Source organism: Eretmochelys imbricata, chromosome 17, assembly GCF_965152235.1.
Source record: "Eretmochelys imbricata isolate rEreImb1 chromosome 17, rEreImb1.hap1, whole genome shotgun sequence".
Taxonomy (NCBI): Eukaryota; Metazoa; Chordata; order Testudines; family Cheloniidae; genus Eretmochelys; species Eretmochelys imbricata.
Window position 1 is genome coordinate 8,257,579 of NC_135588.1, and position 6,908 is coordinate 8,264,486.

Here is a 6,908-nt window from a genome sequence, read left to right on the forward strand (position 1 = left end):
CACCCAATGAGTTTCGCACAGCTCTAAAAATAACCCTCAGATTCATGCTGTACATGCCCCACCTCTGCATACTAGTGCCACTAGGAACACACAAGTAACAATGCAGGCAGAGCCATTTTGAAGGCCAGGAAGGAAAAGAGAGTAACTCCTGATCTAAGAGCTCAGGATCATCATCCACTGAAGGTGGTTTCTGCATCTTGCTCTTACTTGGTCAGTTCTTGGTTCCAGCACCGGGAGTGGAGTTGTATGGGGCAGTTTTATTGCTTTATGAACCTCAGTGCCTATGTCACAAATCATTGGCACATCATGATTTTTTAAATATAATAAAATTGCCAAGGGATTCAGCAGACACAATGGCACCATTAAGTAGAAGGAGATTAATTTACAGTGGAAATGTATCTGTACAGAACTGGGAGAAAATTGGCTATGCTGGCATCTCCAGTACAGCCACAGTGAATCCCTCATTCAGTACAACACAGGTAAGTGCATATAAAGACGTCCACCGCCAATTAACAAGGGGTGAGTATGTCTCAAGAGCTTGCTCTTAAAGAACACTTGCAAGTTCTGCCCACTCATGACAATGAGGGTTGCATGGATATACATGAGGGCAGCATTTGGTCCTTAAGTGATACACAAGGACTTGTGCATGGCCCGTCGCACTGGAGTGACTTTTGCCCATGGGCAGTATCCATCTAGATATCGTATTTTGGGGTGAACTACCCTCAAATGATTCTTCAAGTAGAAAAATCCAATTATCTAGCCACATGCTCCATTTCATTATCAGTTACAAGGTTTGGATATTAAAGTCAATACGGGCTTGTCTACAAAAGGGAAACTGACCACAATAGTTCCTGGGCAATAAGCTATGAGAGCGTCCACACATGGTGCTATTTTGCAATAAATATTCAGGTCAATTTCCCAGTATAGACATGCCCTAATTTCCACCTTGTATCTGGTCCAATTACCGACAGGTACAGTAGGTTTGATAGAAGAGTCCCTGCCCTGTAACTAATCACAGAGCTGGATGGAAGAAGGTATTGACACGGAGGGCCTTTTATATTCCATCTACTTAGTGAACTTAGAAGAAAACAAGCTCTGTGCTAAAACATGTAGATTGCCTTTCAAAGAGCCGATGTGTAGCTTGAATGTCCCTTGCCACTTCTTTGGCTATAAATCATGCTGCATGTGATAAGGTAATTACCCTCTCCTTGAAACAATTCATAGAAAAAGCTATAAAAAGCCTGGCTTGTAAACAGAACAATAAAGAGGCAGCACAATAAAACCTCATTCAGGGTAGGGAGGGTACTACATTTCTGCTGGCCATTAAATGCCTCTTGTTTTTCCAGACCATGGGGCAAGGGATATGTGCGCGCGCCCTGGAACCTGGAGATGCTTTACAGAGGCCTTTGCCATCAACTCCCTGGGAGCTCCTACATTCCTTGCACAGGGACAATGTACCCGCTATAAAACAAAGAGACGGCGGAGGATAACACCACGACATCTTCTCTAGCATCAACAATGGAGTGTCTGCAGCCAGGACAGCCCAGCCAGCCGCCCAGCATGGGGCTTGCTCTCAGGCCAGGGAGGGCCGATGGGCATGGTCAGCCCATCAAAATTCACCAGTCTTGTCAATAAAGCTTACATTTGCCACCCAGTTACACCACTGTAGTCTGCCTGCCCTTTGCAGGCCAATGCCTCCGGGCTCAGAGGAGCTTCTTGGTTTTCCTTGTTCCCCTTCCCTGACCTTCTGGCTGATGGAAATCAGCTGTAGCTCTTTCCAGAGCCAGTCAGTGCTGGTAGCCATGGTTAGATCATCCAGAGGGGAGTTGCTAGAGTGTTTTATGAAGCAACACCATGGGTTCCTCCCAGAGCCGGCCCACAATATTTTGGCACCCTTTGAAACTGTGTACTAGTGGTCCCCCCCACAGTCTGGCACCTGAGACGGCTGCCTCAGTTCACCTCATGGTAAGGCCAGCCCTGGTTCCTCCCCAGCCCTTGCCAACATAGCACTCACTTTCTTTTCCAGATAGATACATTGTGGGGCATATCATTTACAGGGGTGGTGGATTTCTTCACAGCCAATCTTAAAAACAGAGCACCCATATGGCCATTAAAGATGCTATAGCTCTTTTTACAAGAGGAGAGGTTTGCCCTAGACCCCGCTGATAAGAGATACAAGACAAATTGCTAATGATGAGGATAACAGATTAGCCTCTCCTTTACCTGGTAGCCTGGGGACAGGTGGTTGATGTTACAGGTTCTCTCTTTGCAGAAGGGAAGTGCATGATTGTGGAGGCTCTGGGAGGGTTATTCTGCCCTCTAGATTGCCTTACAGACACAGTCACTGATGGAAATTATTAACCCCAACTAGGGGGCGGTTACAGGTCTGGCTCCTCCTCTGAGCTGCCTTTAGATTGGCCCCCAGATTAAAAGCTGGCTATAAAAGCATCCTTGTGGGTTTCCCCAGGGGCTAATATGGCTTGAATGTCTCAACAGGACTTTGTTAGTGGTGGAGCTGAACCTTGGGTGGCTTCACAATAACTCAGTAAGAAGAAAGCTGCTGCAAACAGCTTCCAGGAGCCCTCTACGCAACTTGGAACACCAATAATTGACTCAACTTGTCTGCCTCTTCTGACATGTTTGGGCCTCTCTGCACAAAGTGAAAATGCCTTGAACCAAGTATTTTCTGTCTTAAGTTTGGCATGAGGCCCAGCACATCTACGCTCTAGATGGGCCTAGGTGAGTAGTGTTGTATGCATATAAGCAAGGAGCTCTGGGTGGAGGGAACCCTGTGCTGCGTCAGCATCCTCGCTGGTAAATCGCTTTGAGCTCATTTAGGATCAAAGACACTCTCATGTGGTTTGCTGCTGCTCTGATTCAGGCACTATGCTGACATCTCCTCTTTAGAACAATTGGCCCACCCCAATTAAACTTTTTTAGGCAGTACATCAAAATACAAGATATTTTCAAATCTACATTATTTGTTTTAAAGATGGGACAAGCCCACAGCTTCAAGCACTCCCACTGTTCAGCTACGCAAGCAACTCTTTGGCTCAGGCCAAGCTCTGATGTTTTGGGAATAGCCTGTAAGTCCATCTAAAATGACCAGCAGATAGAACTGGCATGTGGCTAGCAGCAGAGTATCTGCTGCTTTATAATGCGTCCCCACAATACTTATTAAAGTAATAAGGGGTTATTTCTGCCTGGCACCATAGGGTTCTCCTGTCCTGGACCATCACTATGTATCATTCTGTGTTGGAAAATTCAGTGGCACACATGCTTTTCTAGTATAATCAGGAAGAGAGATGCAAGTTTAATTCCTTTCAAAACCAAACAGAAAAGCCCTACCCTGGACTTAATTCACCACCACTCTGTTCCGACCCACCCTCCTCTGTTCCCATATTAAAGGCATAAGCCAGCATCAAATTTTGAGGTACACATTCTCAGTGCTTTGCAAAATATCTGGCAAATCCCTGCTGGGGAAGGTGTTGAACAAACCAATTTGCTTTAATCAATAGCTAATACGTCAGTTCCCTCATTAAAAGGATTGCTGCTAAGGGAAAAGATGGCTTATATCAGCTTTACTGAAGGTGGTATTTTAGAAAAGCTACCTTGAGTAATCTTTCAAAGATAAAAATATTCCTATCGTCCCTGCTGAGCAATATTAGCAGATCCATAACCACAGGTTAACGTGTATTGTGGAAATAGATAAAGTGAGATATGCTGAGCATAAAAACACTACAACCAAGTTTTCTGCCATAGTGGCATCTGCTGCACTGACACAGATGATTAGCTAAGGATTGCAAATGTTCTTTTATGTTTGTTACTCTCATCTTTCACCCTGGCTCGCTTGTTCAGCTCAGCCACTTATGTCTCGTGCGTGCTGGTGGTGGCGCGTAGGATAGGTGTAGCTACACACCGCAGTGAAAAGCAATCTGCATCCGCGCTGCGGTATGTAGCTACATGTGGCAGTGAAAGGCTCTGGTGGTGGGGAGGAAGGGGGGAAAGACTCTGGCAGCGGTTTGGCGGCTGCCCACCCTCTCTGTTAAGAGTCTTTCCCTGCAGTGGGGAAAGGCTCCAGACCTGGGGAGGCAGCAGGACACTAGAGCTTGGGCATGGAGAGAGCTGTGTAGGGTGCGTACCCTAAAGATCACACACGGCCTTACTCTACTTGCCTAACCAGGACCTCCCCGTCTACACTGCCATTTCTATCCATTCTAGGTGGGCGTGCAGCATCTATACTCAATCTGACCACTCCAAGTGTGGACCTAGCCTTCGAGGACAAGGGCCAGATTTGTATAGGTATGTAAGCCCCTAAAGATGCAGTTAGCCCCTATGTGCTTTTGAAAATGCCACTGGGCACCCAGCTGCATTTTTAGGTGCCTAACTGCCTTTGAAAATCTGGCCTGAAGCTCTCTGGGGCAGGGGCTGTCATTTTCTGTGGGCTTGTGAACCCATTCTGTGCAATGTAGTGGTAAAGAAATAATGCTTCCAAAGGTTGTGGGTGACACAGCAAGGAAGAAAAATAAACACCCGTGGGCACATTCCAGAGGGGACTTCTTGTTCAGTTTTCAGGGAGCTGAACAGAAATATGCAGCTTTCCATTAACGTTCCTCTGGGATTTGGCTTTTACAAACCTTAAAGGGAACGGAAGCCCTGTCTCGTCACCTTATTTTACAAACAGGGGACAGCCCAAAAAGGGCCACACGTTTCTAGATTGCAACCCATGTAGCTTCTTAGCAATAAAGTAACAGCTCCTTTTCTCAAGGACTCTATTAATGGGCTTTTAAGTCAACTGTGGGTATTCCTCAGGTCTGAAACTTGGCATGCAATTTTGGCTGTTCTGCCTATCACTGGGTGTTTAAGCACTGGTCACTGTTGAACCATCAGAACAACCCATGGCTCTGCCTATTTTTCCGCCTGTATGACTGCTAAAATATGGGGGAGTACGGAGAACAAGTCAAAGGAGAGATCCTTGGAGTGGGGAGCACATCTTATTCTATGTTCTGTACAGGCCCTACTGCACACTCAGCCCTCAAACAATGAGAAACCTCGACTGGGGACTGAGTGGCTTTGGCCACAGGCAAGTACTTGGGATGTGCACCTCAAGTTATCTGTACAGAAACAGGGTGTTGAGCTCCTCTGTAGGTCCACCTGTAACCCTATCACTAATTAAATAGTTGAAATGTTTGTGCAGTTGTTTGGGGGGGGGTTAAGCCAATGGCTCCTTTGAAATACGATCTTTGATTAAACACTCGGTGTAAAAAAAATAAAAAAAGAGGAACTAATCTCAAGTTATGTTCTGTGTCTCCATCTTCTGCCCATGAGCAGGGCACTCTGTACGTTTCAACCCCACGCATCAGATGCATTGCATTTTCAGCTTTGAAACCTTCACAAATCCTGGGTGTGCCTCAGTACTGTCCCCTTCTGTCTAATCACAGTTTATAAACAAACGAAGAGAGAGAAGAGGTTTGTTTCTACAAGTAATACGAGAGACTGCAGGATAGTTTCCGAGGCTTGCCGCTCAAAGGAAAGCTATGGAAAAAGCAAGAATTAATAAAGTTTCATGCGTTTTCCTTCTCAGCCTAGAAAGCAGGGATAAACTAGAAAGTAGGCTGACAAACGAGCTCCGTAGCATTAACGCTAAAGCCCTTTACACTTCTCGGGCAGTGTAAGAGCTTTAAGGTGGGTGGAAGTACAGCATCGGATTGTGATTTCCATAAAAGATCCTGGCTGCAACTCTTGAAAACAAGGCTGATGGTTATGCTTGACAGCAATAATTTTTGGTCTGCAGCAGTGCAGTTTAACGTACTCTTCCCCAGACAGTTGCTGAGTGTATCAATGCTTTTTAGCCAGCCTCGGATGTAAACCAGCCACTGCTGTGTTTGTTTCTGCTATGACAGAGTCAGAGGGAGACAGTTCAGCGATGGGTGGTAATAAAATGTGCTTTTCAAATCTACCTAGGGAATCTGGAGATCCAGTTCCATTAATTTGAACAGGAACTGGGCATTCAAATTGCTTTAGGCAGCTTTGAAAACTGCAGACGTAGATTCTAGGAGGGAAAAATGTTTTCAAGGCTGTAACAAGGATGGAGCGTATAAATAAATGTACAAAAGCTCTATCTGAATAAGCTTCTGTAACAAAATTAAGACAGGGCATCTCTGTTCTTTTTGTTAATTTAGGCCCAGTCCTGCAACGACAACTACATAGACTCCTGTGGCCACTGGAGCTCATGGTAGGATAGGGGTCTTAGCTCTTGAAATATCTAACATGCCTGCTTACCCCAAGGTACCATAACATAGGCATAGGTAAATGTGTAGCCCCCAAGCTGTTTGGGACCTGTGAAAAGTTAGGTATTTGGTACTCTGAGGTGGGAAAGGGAGGAATTATTTTGGGGAAGTTTTATGGCCTGTGTAATACAGGAGCTCAGAGTCCCATCGCTGGCCATGGGAAATATTTGCTGTTAGCAGTTGAAGATTGGCTACATACTATTATAGGCAGTCTCATCAGACCATCCCCTCCATAAACTTATCAAGCTCAATCTTGAGTTTTTCCCTCACTGCTCCCCAGGGAAGGCTATTCCAGAACTTCACTCCTCCAATGCTTAATTTCATCTAATTTCAAGCCTAAACTTGTTGGTGGCCAGTTTATATCCATTTGTTCTTGTGTCCACATTGGCATTTAACTTAAATAATTCCTCTCCCTCCCTGCTATTTACCCCTCTGACGTATTTATAGAGAGCAATATCTCCCTTTAGACTTCTTTTGATTAGGCTAAACAAGCCAAGCTCTTTGAGTATCCTCTCATAAGGTAGATTTTCCATGCCTCAGATCATCCTAATAGCCTTTCTCTGCACCTGTTCCAGTTTGAATTCATTGTGAAGATGAATGTACAGAAAATATGAGGAG